Genomic DNA, 13,446 nt, shown 5'->3' with positions numbered 1-13,446 from the left:
ACTGTCCCCAGGAAGGATTATTGGTTTTAGTATTGTTCATTTTCAATTTTATGCATTGTACCTAGTAGTTAAGTATCATCACGTATATGTGATGATATTATATATATTCTGTGATGAACTAATGAACAATTAATATATATATTATGAATTCCATTTTCTATATGTTTTTGTATACTAATTTGTATGTAGCTGTTATCATCCACATATACAAAATGAAAGCATATATACACACATTGAAATAGAACATATAAGAACGGAAAACAGAGTACACACATTGAAACAGAGCAATATTATGATTGCTGTGAATACATAGCGATCCATGTCGAAATGACTCAACAAAATAAAATGCGTCCATGAGACCATGACCAGCAGCCCTTGCCTACGACATCTCTTGGCTCTACCTGAACTCGTGCAGGCGTTTGTCCAAGCGGTCGACATGCTCGCAGTACATCTGGAGCGCGATCTCGAGCTCCGAGTTGGCTATTTCATTGGAGATCACCAGCTCGAGGATGCGACGGCCATGTTCCTCTACTGCGCCCAGGTGGACACCTGGGCCAAGGAGGCGCTCGAGCCTAACGACCAGCGCGTTGGCATCGAGCAGGGCGTGGACAAGGCGAACGGCATGACCCATGCGAACGGCGCGACGGGCGTCCAGTGCAAGTACGGCGCGGCCGACCTCTAGTGCAAGTACGGCGCAGAGGGCCTCTGCCCACTCCTGGCGAGGAATGGGGCACTAACGGGACATGTACCTAGTTGCGACGCCATGTCGACAGCAGGCAAGCGCCGATGGATCCGCTCTTGCTGTGCGGTGCGCTGCGCCTCTCACTCTGCGGTGCTCCAACGGTCTCGCCTTGCGGCAAGCCGCAGCCTATCGGCGTGTACACACCTAGCTTGCTTTGTGGCGCACCATCGATCATGTTGTGCGGTGAGCTGCGGCCTCTCGGCGCTGACATGCCTATCTTGATCCGCGGTGCTGAAGCGCCATGCGCCAAGGGTCTGCTCAACCCTAGCGATGACGCACATCATGGCGTCGTCCATTGCGTTGCCGGGGAGCGCCTCGCTCTTGTTTTCCTCGTCGACAAGGTTGATGGCAGAGGCGGCGCTTTGGTGGGTTGGCATGCTTGGAAAAGGTGGATGTGCTACAGGCTGCGCTTGTTGCCTCCGTGCATCGCGCACTGCCTAGGTTTATGTGCAATATCGATGGGTGATGGGAAACCGATGAAGAAATAGCGGGACACGGTGGCGTGTTCATAAAACGCCATCAATTAATGGAAACTTAGCATAGAAGGAACATCGAGCTAGCACGACGCATGCAGGAATATATATAATATCATCACATATACTGTTCGCCTAAGGCTATGATCCATATACTTGTGTCCCAACGGAGCACACTATTCATAGTAAATAATACTGTTCCATTTATCCTAGTAGAGCAGTGGCGGCAAGCGTCACAAGAAGTAGATGATGATCAGATGATCATTTATCCTAGTTAATTATGCATGTAATAGTTTACTTTGGTGTGTGGAAATGTCATGTGTGTACTAGCCACCTATGTAATTGGATGTTTGTCGCGTATCACACACATCTTGTTTATGTGAAACATTTACGTTCTCTTGGCTCAACACAAATAATTTATCGGAATGAACTGTATGCCCTCCATTGCACACACCTTCATCTGGCTGAACCATTTCTATTGTGTTGCCTAATCAAAAACAGTTCATCCGAGTGAATCGTATGCTATATATCATACACACCTTGATCTGGCTGACCGTTTCTTTTGTGTTGCCTAATTACAAACAGTTCATCCGAGTGAACTGTATGTCGTATATCGCACACACCTTCATCTGGCTGCCTGTTTCTGTTGTTCCGCCTCATCACAAACAGTTTATCCGAGTGAACTGTATGCCATATATCGCACACGCCTTCATCTGGCTGCTCGTTTCTTTTGTTCTGCCTCATCGCAAATAGTTCATTGAACTGAACCGTATGCCCCGTATCGCACACGCAACTAAAATCCGAACTGCGTTTGATGTATCAACCATCGCAAACATTTTGCATCTTTTTTTACTGTTTTTTTACATCACTATTTGGGATTAATGCATCGCACGCAGTTTCGTCAAAGGGTCTCTGATCGTAGTGTCGCGTCAGCAGCATCCTGAGTAGTGACGGGGTGGAACTAGTGGAGGTGCCGGCACGGTGGAGATGGCACCAGCCCGTAGTCCGGTGCTCGCGGTGGTGGAGCCATCTCTTCTTCCCTTGATCTTGTCCCTAACTCTATGGTGGTGATGGAGCGGCAATGGAAATTGAGATGGATGTGTTCTTAGTGAATGGCATGGTGTAGATGGTGGCTAGGGTTGTAAATGATATACAAGGTTGTCTTCCTAGCCTCCTCCCTTGATGGGCTGCATCAAAGGGCTCTGGATGAGCCTTATCCTCTCCCAATATCTTCTTTAGGGGTGAAGGATCTCGTGGGATCAAACGAGGACGAAGTCGGTGAAGAATCCCGTCTGGAGAGGCAACTTTCGAAGCCGTCTGCACGTCATACGAGAGGCACCAATGAGGATGATGAACCCCTCCGTGATGGTGTCTAGATTGGATCTCGTGGTTCTGGAACTTGTGGCGGCTAGAATTGTGTTTCGTTGACTTCCCTAGGGTTTCTGGAATATTTGGGTATTTATAGGGTGAAGAGGCGGTGTGGGAGGTCACTGAGGGAGGCACAACCCCCCTGGGCGCGCCCTGGTGGGTTGTGCCCACCTCGGGCCTCCCCTCTGGTACTTCTTTGGCCCATCTTGTGTCTTCTGGTCCAAAAAAATTCTCCAAAAAATTTCGCTACGTTTGGACTCCGTTTGGTACTGATATCCTGCAAAGTAAAAAACAAGCAAAAACAACAACTGGCACTGGCACTATGTCAATAGGTTAGTCCCCCAAAATGATATAAAGTTGCTATAAAATGATTGTAAAAATCTAAGAATGATAATATAACAGCATGGAACAAGCAAAAACTATAGATACGTTGGAGACGTATCAGCATCCCAAGCTTAATTCCTACTCGTCCTCGATTAGGTAAATGATAAAAACAAATTTTTTGATGAGGAATGTTGCCTTACATGTTCATCACATATTCTTTTTTCTTTTGTATTATGGACATTTGGTATGGTTCAAAGCAATAGTCTAGTTTTGACATGAAGATTTCAATACTCAAGCATATCAACAAGCAACCATGTCTTTCAAAATATCAATAGTAAAGAAAGTTATCCCTAGCCCATCATGCTCAATCATTGATCCATTCATGAAACACACTCGCATATTAGCTACATCCAATGCTCAAGTATGATCATAGTGCCCCTTAGTTGGTTCTTTATAAGAGAAGATGGAGACTCAAGTAAAAATAAAAATTGTATAAAGTAAATTGATAGGCCCTTCGCAGAGGGAAGTAGGGATTTGTAGAGGTGCCAGAGCTCAAAGCAAAAATTTGAGAGATAAAAATTTTAGAGAGGCATACTTTTCCCGTCAACGAAAACGACCGAGTAATTCCCAACACTTTTCATGCTAGATATATCATAGGTGGTTCCCAAACAGAAAATAAAGTTTATTCGTTTTTCCACCATTCTTTCACAATCCATGGCTAGCTGTATCCATAGGCGCCTTCCATACCAACACTTTCCAAGGAATTTATTATTCGACAACATAAAGTAAAATAATTCATTTCGAGATTGGGCATCCCTATTACCGCCATACTCTCGTGCAATGACAAGTGAATAAACACTCATCTTGAGAATAACACATCTAGCATGGAAAATATTGGCCACCCCCTACCGCTTCATTAGCGGTACGAGCACACAAAAAGGAAATTCATTTTGAAAATTAGAGGTGGCACATACAAATTTGCTTAGAACGGCACGAAAATACCGCATATAGGTAGGTATGGTGGACTCATATGGAAAAATTGGTTTTAAAGATTTTGGATGCACAAGTAGTATTTCTACTTAGTACACGTGGAGGCTAGCAAAAAGATTGAGAAGCAACCAACCAAGAAACGAAAAATCACATAAACGGGTATTAAGCATAACTAACAGCAAATAATGCACCACAAGTAGGATGTAATTTCATTGCATAACTATTGAATTTCGTGCTTGCATTGGGAATCACAAACCTTAACACCAATATTCTTACTAAAGCATAATTACTCACCAACATGACTCACATATCACTATCATCATATCTCAAAACTATTACAAAGAATCAAGTTTATTTTGTCCAATGATCTTCATGAAAGTTTTTATTATATCCCTCTTGAATATCTATCACTTTGGGACTAGTTTCAAATGTTGCTTTTGATAAGCTCAAACAAATTTAAGTGAAGAACATGAGTGTCGGAGTAAATAGCCACGGGTAGCCCAGCCGGCTCCCCTGGCACTTCGGAAAAATTACAAGCCATTCCAACCTTCAAGATCCAAGGCGTGGGGCCGTCTTCCTCCAGCCGGCTACCTCTCAGAGCGGCTGGACGAAGGCGGCCCTGCCTCAAGACCTCCCAAGGGAAACCACAAGAGGGCCGGCTCCAAGAAGCCAGCCACGAGAGGGCCGGCTCCCAGAAGCCGGCCACAAGAGGGCTGCCTCCCAGAAGTCGGCCCCCAACAAGCGGCCAAGACCGTGCCCTCAAAGTCTACACCCACATAACGGCGACGAGACGGGGCGTGGCTACAGTAAAGCCTGCCACCCCCGAATCCCGGGACGCGCATGGCCACAGTGAGCCATACAGGGTGGACATCCCAGTCCGGCGCAGCACTGTTGCCATGTTGACTGTGACATCACCCACGGCGAGCTGTCAGTACGACCCAAGGGCTGCGGGGCCCATCGGTCAAGAAGACGCCCGAAGGCGGCCAGGCCTCCCGCAGTCGGCCTGGGGTATATCCAGCTCCCAGAAGCCGGCTAGTCCCTCCCCTCGAGGGATGCGCCTCATTAAGAAGACAAGACGGGGTAAGGCTACAGTGATATGCCGCCCAGCGGTGGCACCGTAGCCATGCTTACCACGATGAAGCCCGCGTCACCAGGGGTGGGGCAACAGTAACCAGCCCCCGACAAGACCCCCAAGTGGTGGGACCGGCCTGTCGACTATAAAGCCAGCAGCCGGTGGGCCCACCAGTCGGCGGGCCCCATCGGCCGGCGGAGAAGCCGGCGAGCGTAGACGCAGACAGCTAGGGCCCATGCCCAGCTGGATTACCATTGTACCCCTGGGGGTAGGCCTATATAAACCCCCAGGGCGCCCATGCACAGGGAGATCTCTTCCTAGGAGTTTTAGACAACACATCGAGGGGAGAAGAAACCTAGCCCTGCCCTTCTTCTTCTTCCCTCCGAACAGCTCAAGGAGCAACCTTGTACACACTTTGCCATAGTGATCATGCGGAGACCCCGCAGAGCAGCAGTAGGGGTGTTATCTCCACAGAGAGCCCCGAAGCTGGGTAAGATTCGCCGGCGTGCATGTCTTCGCCTTATCCCATTTCCAGGCACCAGCGACGTTTTATTGGCTCCCACAATGATAAGCCATCCGTTGGCATATGTCGCCCCAACCACCCGACATTTGGCGCCCACCGTGGGGCCAGGTGCACCGCCGTCCGGAGACCTGCTCTGGACGGGAACCCTCTTCCTTCCCCATGAGCGTAGCCAGCCTAGCTTGCCCAATGGCGCTTGCCCCGACGCGTTGCAAGGCGTTGCTGACGCCTGCGCGGCGAGCTGCCTCGCTGATCTTCTTGGCGAGGCTCGCATCTCCGACGAGCCCGCGTCCGACGCGGGCACCGGCTGCCTCGAGAGCCACCTCGTCAGCCTCCTCGACCAACTCCACGTTTCCAGCGAGCCCGCTGCGGACTTGGAGTCGGTTGGCTCCACCGACCCGATGCTTGTCGACTCTGACACAGCATCGCTTGACGCCTTCCCCACGAACGTAATCATCATCAACGACCCTCTTCCTCGAGCCGACAGCAGCGGCAGCGCCATCACCGAGGTACTGGTCATCAGCCACGGCGCTGCCTCTGGCGGAAACGCCCACGACACCTTGCAGACGGCGTTGCACGACTTGTCCGCCCCCATCCCGGCTGACGCCGACGCATAAACACTGGAGGCACGCCGCCTCGCCCTCGTTACGGAGGGCCAGAAGCTAGCTTCCATGAGACGCCTCACCGAGGCTCACCAGCGCGAAGTTGACCGCGCCGCCTTCGGCATGCCACCTCCTGACGGGCCGAGCCGCGTTGGCGTCATCAAGAAACACGGCGCGGCCATCGCCGACATGTTGGGAGCGGACCGCCCAATTTATGCCACGCCTCTCGAGAACCTACGCGCCGCCCAGGCGGCCGTAGACGAGCTGGATAAACTGGGGCCCGACGAGCTCCCTTACATGACTAGACGCATCCAGCAGCTTATCGATGCTGCCGCGGAGCGGCATGAAGATGGCGTCCGCGTCGAAAGTCTTCCCCCGCGCCGAGAGCACGGTGCGACGTCGCAAACACTGACGGCTGGTAACACCCATGCAAGGAAAGAAAAGGAGCCAGCTGCGAGTCGCAGCCGGACTCGAATCTCCATCGAGCGTGATGTAGAACGCCGTCCTCGAGCTGTGGAGCAGCGAGGCAACCCACCTCCTCCTCCGCCTCGTGGGGAGAGATATCCCACACCACCACCTGTCACGCATCCGACTCTCAGCGGCCGACTGGATCGCCGCGAAGGAGTCGGCGAGAATGACGCCCGCCACCGGATCGACCGCTTGGCGCGATCCCTGGCCCTGGAAGAAGAAGATGATGTCGGCCCGCCTTGCTTTGGCCCCCGCATCCGCGACAAGCCCTTCCCCAAAGGGTTCTCGCTCCCAAGAGACACGCCCAAGTATAACGGCTCCGTGAAGCTGGAAGATTGGTTGATCGACTACTCTACAGCGGTTCGCATAGCAAACGGCAACAGGCGTGTTGCCGTGAAGTATGCCCCCCTCATGCTCCAAGGCACGACACACACCTGGCTCAACAGCCTCAAGCCTTACAGCATCAACAACTGTCTAGACTTCACAGAAGCCTTCGTCCGCAACTTCACCAGCACCTACAAGCAGGCTCCCAAGCCCCGACAGCTCTCCTTGTGTGTCCAAGGGCCCCATGAGTCAACCCGCGACTACCTCACGCGTTGGGCCGAGCTCCGCAACTCCTGCGAAGGGGTGCACGAGGTTCAAGCCATAGAGTACTTCACCGCCGGGTGCCGAGAAGGCACCCTCCTCAAGCATCGGCTCCTCTATGACGAGCCGACTACCCGCGACGAGCTGCTAGTCATAGCAGATAAATACGCCACGGCCGACTCCTCCATGAAGACCGAGCTTCAAGTAGACGCCTCCGGGAAGGTGCTCGCCCCGGGTCCCAAGACGCTGGCTGGAGACTCCAGCCGACGCTCGTACCACAACGACCACAAGCGCAAGGGTCCCGCGCCGCCTTCCACCAGTCGGCAGGTAGCAACAGTCGAAGACGAACCAGCCGAAGGGCCGCCCACGCCCAAGAAGCCGAAGGGCGGCAGGCCGGCTTGGCAGCCGGCTTTCTCCTACGAGCAAGCACTTGATGCCCCCTGCAAGTTCCACAGCGGCGCGAGGCCCTCCAACCACACGACCCAGAAATGTCACTGGCTCAAGCGAATCTCCCAGGGCGAGGGGATAGCGCCGCCTCCGCCTGCTGGTCAGCCGCCCCTGGCCCCTCAACAGCCGGCCGCTCGGCCAGCAGTCGGAGCCATTCAAGACGAGTTCCCCGATGAACATGCCGCCTACGTCGTCTTCACAAGCCAGCCGGAAGACCGACGTAGCCGACAGCACCAAGAAGTCAATGCAGTCGCCTCCAGCAACCCTGAGTTCATGCACTGGTCAGAAAGGCCGATTAGCTGGAGCCGGGACGATCACCCAGAGGTGATGCCATCTCCCGGCTCTTATGCGTTGGTCTTAGACGCCACCCTCGCCACAGAAAGGCGGGCTGCCCAGTTCTCCCGCGTGCTGATAGATGGCGGAAGCAACATCAACATACTGTACCGTGACACCATGGAGAAGCTAAGCATCAAGACGAAGCAGCTCATGCCCAGTCGGACCGTGTTCCATGGCATCGTACCCGGCCTGTCTTGTTCCCCAATCGGCAAGATCAAGATAGATGTCCTCTTTGGGGACAAGGATCATTTCCACCGAGAAGCAGTGTGGTTTCAAGTAGTGGATCTGGAGAGCCCTTACCATGCATTGCTTGGCTGCCCTGCCCTGGCCAAGTTCATGGCTGTACCCCACTACGCCTACCTCAAGATGAAGATACCAAGTTCCAACGGCATCATCACCATAAGCGGAGACTACAAGAAATCCGCCGAGTGTGCAGCAGCTAGCAGCTGGCTGGCCGAGTCCCTCATTATTGCCGAGGAGAAGAAGATGTTAGATCGAGTCGTGGCCATGGCCGGCAAGTAGCCGACCCTGTCCCCCGACCCCAAGGAGTGTGATGCCCAAGGTTCTTTCCAGCCGGCCAAAGAAACGAAGAAGGTACCTCTGGACCCAGAGCACCCGGAAAGGTTTGCCACCATTGGGGCGAACCTGGATAGCAAATAGGAAGGCGAGTTCGTCGATTTCCTCCGTGAGAATCGGGACATCTTTGCATGGTCCCCCAAGGACATGCCGGGTGTTCCGAAGGAATTCCCCGAGCACAAGCTACACGTCCGAGAAGGTGCAAAACCAGTCAAACAACCCCTCCACCGACTGTCGGAAGAAAAGAGAAGAATCATAGGAGAGGAGATAGCCCAGCTTCTGGCGGCCGGCTTCATTATGGAAGTTTTCTTTGCAGAATGGCTCGCCAACCCGGTCCTCGTACTGAAGAAGAATAACAAGTGGCGTATGTGTATAGACTACACAAGCCTCAACAAGGCCTGCCGCAAAGATCCCTTTGCCCTACCAAGGATTGACCAAGTGATAGACTCCACAACCGGATGCGAGCTGTTGTGCTTCTTGGGTGCTTACTCAGGCTACCACCAGATAAAGTTGGATCCAGCAGACCACCTGAAGACCGCCTTCATCACACCATTCGGAGCTTTCTGCTACCTGACTATGACATTCGGCTTGAGAAATACCGGTGCCACTTTTCAGCGTTGCATGCAGAAATGCCTCCTCAAGCAGCTCGGCAGAAATGCCCACGTCTACGTAGATGACATTGTGCTGAAGACGGAGAAGCGCGGCACCTTGCTGGAAGACCTCAGAGAGACACTTGAAAACTTGCGCCGATTTCAGATCAAGCTCAACCCCGAGAAATGCGTGTTCGGTGTACCAGCCGGCCAGCTTCTAGGCTTCCTGGTCTCCGAACGCGGCATGGAGTGCAACCCAGTGAAAATCAAGGCCATAGAGAGAATGGAGATTCCAACCAAGTTACGAGACGTCCAGAAGTTCACCGGATGCCTAGCTTCCCTGAACCGCTTCATCAGCCGGCTCGGAGAGAAGGCTCCCCCCCTCTACCAACTCATGAAGAAGTCCACTCACTTCGAGTGGAACGACCAAGCAGACCAAGCTTTCCACGAGCTAAAAAAGATACTGACCACGCCGCCTGTCTTGGCAGCGCCTGCTGAGAAAGAGCTCATGCTCCTTTACATTGCCGCCACTAGCCGGGTGGTCAGCACCGTCATCGTGGTCCAGCGCCCAAAAGAAGGCCGAGCTCAGCTAATCCAGAGGCCAGTATACTATTTGAGCGAAGTACTGTCCACCTCAAAACAGAATTACCCACACTACCAGAAGATGTGCTATGGTGTGTACTTTGCCGCCAAGAAGCTCAAGCCCTACTTTCAAGAGCACCCCATCACGGTTGTGTGTACCGCCCCGCTCGCCGAGATCATAGGCAGCCGGGATGCATCCGGCCGGGTGGCAAAATGGGACATCGAGCTGGCCCCCTACACGATCTTCTACCAGCCTCGCACCGCCATCAAGTCTCAAGCGCTGGCCGACTTCCTCGTCGACTGGGCCGAAACCCAGTACCTGCCGCCAGCCCCCGACTCCACTCATTGGCGGATGCACTTCGATGGGTCCAAGATGCGCACCGGCTTGGGAGCCGGCATCATCCTCACCTCTCCCAAGGGCGATAGGCTCAAGTACACATTGCAAATTCATTTTGCCGCCTCCAACAACGTGGTCGAGTACGAGGCGCTCATACATGGGCTTCGGCTAGCTAAAGGGCTCGGCATCCGCCGGATCCTGTGCTATGGCGACTCGGACTTGGTGGTCCAACAGTCATCTGGCGATTGGGACGCCAAGGACGCAAACATGGCGAGCTACCACTTCCTCATACAGCAGATTAGTGGACATTTTGAAGGATGTGAGTTCCTCCACGTGCCACGGGCCGACAACGAGCAAGCAGATGCCCTGGCACGGATAGGCTCTACCCGGCAAGCTATACCAGCCGGCGTCTCCATGCGCCACCTCCTCAAGCCATCCATCAAGCCGTCTCCAGAATCCGACTCCATCTTCATGCCGCCTGACCCTGACACAGTCGGATCCGACTCGGGGAACCAGGCAGGCGGCTCGGGGACTTCGATAGGCGGCCCGGGGACTGCCATAGTCGAACCCGACCCAAGAACTTCAGAACTCGGCCCGGGGACTGCATCAACGCAGCAGACGGTGGCCGACTCCAATTCTTCACCACCCAGCCCACCTGCCCGGCCTGGTCACAGCAGCAGTTTTGATAATAGAAGAAGTCGCAGCTCCATCATGGGCCCAGCCCATCCTCAATTTCTTGGTAAACAGAGAGTTGCCGCCTGACGAGATCTCGGCAAGATAAGTTCAACGCCGAGCCGGAGCATACGCAATAGTAAACCGAGAGCTCGTTAGGCGCAGCGTCACTGGAGTCTTCCAACGCTGCGTCGAACCAGAGAAGGGCATAGCCATCCTCAAGGACATCCACCAAGGAGAATGCGGCCACCACGCGGCCTCAAGGTCACTCGTCGCCAAAGCTTTCCGCCACGGATTTTTCTGGCCGACTGCTTTGTACGACGCCAAAGAGTTAGTCAAACACTCCAAAGGGTGCCAAGTTTTCAGTTCCAAGCAACACCTGCCAGCTTCTGCACTCAAGACCATCCCCCTCACCTGGCCTTTCGCCGTCTGGGGGCTGGACATGGTGGGCCCATTCAAAACAGCACGTGGCGGCATGACACATCTGCTCGTTGCTGTGGACAAATTTACCAAATGTATTGAAGCAAAGCTGATCAAGAAGCTGAATGGGCTGACTGCCGTGATGTTCATCGCAGATATCACAACCCGGTACGGCGTACCACACAGCATCATCACCGACAATGGCACAAATTTTGCCAAGGGAGCCCTGGCACGTTTCTGCGCAACACAAGGCATCCGGCTGGACCTAGCGTCCGTCGCCCACCCGCAGTCAAACGGCCAGGTCAAGCAGGCAAACGGCCCCATCCTCTCCGGCATCAAGCCCCGACTGGTCGTGCCACTGGAGCGCTCGGCCGGCTGTTGGCTCGACGAGTTGCCGGCCGTCCTCTGGAGTTTGCGCACTACCCCGAACAAGTCAACCGGCTTCACCCCCGTCTTCCTTGTATACAGTGCCGAGGCGGTCATCCCAACTGACATCGAGTTCGACTCGCCTCGGGTTACCATGTACACGGAGGCGGAGGCCAAGGAAGTGCGAGAAGACGGTGTCGACTTGCTGGAAGAAGGCCGGCTGTTAGCCCTTAGCCGGTCAGCCATCTACCAGCAGGGTCTTCGCTGCTACCACAACCGGAAGGTCAAGCCAAGATCTTTCCAAGAGGGCGATCTTGTGCTTCGGCTGATCGAGCGAACAGCCGGCCAGCACAAGCTCTCGGCCCCTTGGGAGGGCCCCTTCGTCATCAGCAGAGCTTTAGGCAACGACTCCTACTACCTAATCGACGCGCAGAAGCTGAAGGCACGAAAGAGAGATGATTCCGGCAAGGAGTCGGAACGACCATGGAATGCCAATCTCCTCCGAAGATTTTACAGTTAAAAAGCAGTATGTACCACGCTATCTTTTGTACTAAGTATGAGACAAAGGGTGCCCCGAGCAGCACTCGGGGACTACCTCTTTTATCTATGAATGACGAGTATCACGCCTATGATTATGTTACTACAATTGTATTTTTCGTCCGGCACCTGGTTCGACCAGTCGGCCCGGGGACTCGCCGCCTTAAGTTATATCTAAGTTCTGCCTGCGGTCAGACAAGTAGTGTGCCGGCACCCAAGCCCCCTCTTGCCGAAAGTCGCAGCTCGAAGAATCGACTGTCCGATTGGCAAGAGCCAAAGGCAGGAAAGGGCGCCCACACGAAAAACGGCTAAGGACTAACAAACTTATGTAACGCAAGCCGGCCTCCCGGCCCGCCAGCCGGCTACCAGAGAAGCCGGCTGGCCGGCTTCCCGTTCACCTTGCTACAATCTAAGAAAGCTCCAGTACTTGCCTTCCCAAAAGAAAACAGCCAAGTCCTTCTCCAGCCACAGACTGCAGAGCAGCTGTCCGACTGGGAAGGCGGCGACCAAGGGAAGGCGGCAAAGGAAAAAGCCCAAAAGATGAAAAGCAAACATGAACGAAAGCCAAACACATGCATGATTATATTTACACAAAAGACCTTCGAAAGGCCAGCATTCAACATAGTTTGAATACACCCCTAGTGGGTGGAACTGCGCAAATTTAATAAAAGTTGTTCAAAGAGTAACAAGCAGGAAAAGTAAGGACGGCAAATTAAGCCAAGGGAACGACTGGCGAGTCGGGTAGGTCGGTGGAGACGGCAGTGCTGGCTGGAGGAGTGGCCGGCTGGCGAATCTCGGCATGATCACCACCTCCCGCAGACGGCGCGCTTGTGCGCGCCTCGTTGCTGGAGGCACGATCAAGCTGAGGCTGGCTGGTCGCTTTGCTGTCTGGCACGACGTCTTCACCACCCTCTCCCTCTTCCTCTTCGCCCTCGTCGCTGGAGGCAATCTCCTCCGCCGAGTCCTCACGCTCTGCCGGTTTCAGCCCGAACCATTCCTTCGGCTGAGCAACGCCGTCATCGTTCACCTCAGGGGCAAAAGCGCTGGTGTCAGTGCACTCGGCGATCGTCAAGGCGCGCTGAGCGATAGCCGGCCGCACCTCCTCCATCTCCTCGTCGGCCTCCAGCCGCCAGGTGCGTAGCTGGTCCAAGTTCAGCCCAGGATACCAAGCTCGGACGAACTCTAGCGCCCGCCCAGTGCCGAGCCGGGCCGCCAATGCCTTCCAAGCCTCGAAGCGGCCAACCGCAACCTCCAGCCAGTCGGCAGTCCGACTTGGGGTGCGGGGAATTGCCTCGCCGGGCCAGAGGGCGGCCAGCACTTGTGCCCCGGCGCGCTGAAGACGGCGGAGCATGTGGTGAGCCGGCTGCAGGCGGGCTTGAATCGCCAAGAGCTGCTCCTCAAGAGACCGGCCCGCATCCGGCGCGATCTCAACCCCCTCC

At 54.1% G+C, this 13,446-nt stretch overlaps 1 pseudogene; it reads left to right on the top strand.

Moving 5' to 3' along the window:
- Positions 1 to 10,048: 10,048 nt before the first annotated feature.
- LOC147981141 (uncharacterized) lies at positions 10,049 to 12,752 on the top strand (annotated as a pseudogene).
- Positions 12,753 to 13,446: the final 694 nt, after the last annotated feature.

The sequence above is a fragment of the Triticum urartu genome, chromosome 3A (genome assembly GCF_056163025.1).
Source record: "Triticum urartu cultivar PI428250 chromosome 3A, HENAU_Tu73, whole genome shotgun sequence".
NCBI lineage: Eukaryota > Viridiplantae > Streptophyta > Magnoliopsida > Poales > Poaceae > Triticum > Triticum urartu.
This window is presented reverse-complemented; position numbering and strand designations above follow the sequence as displayed.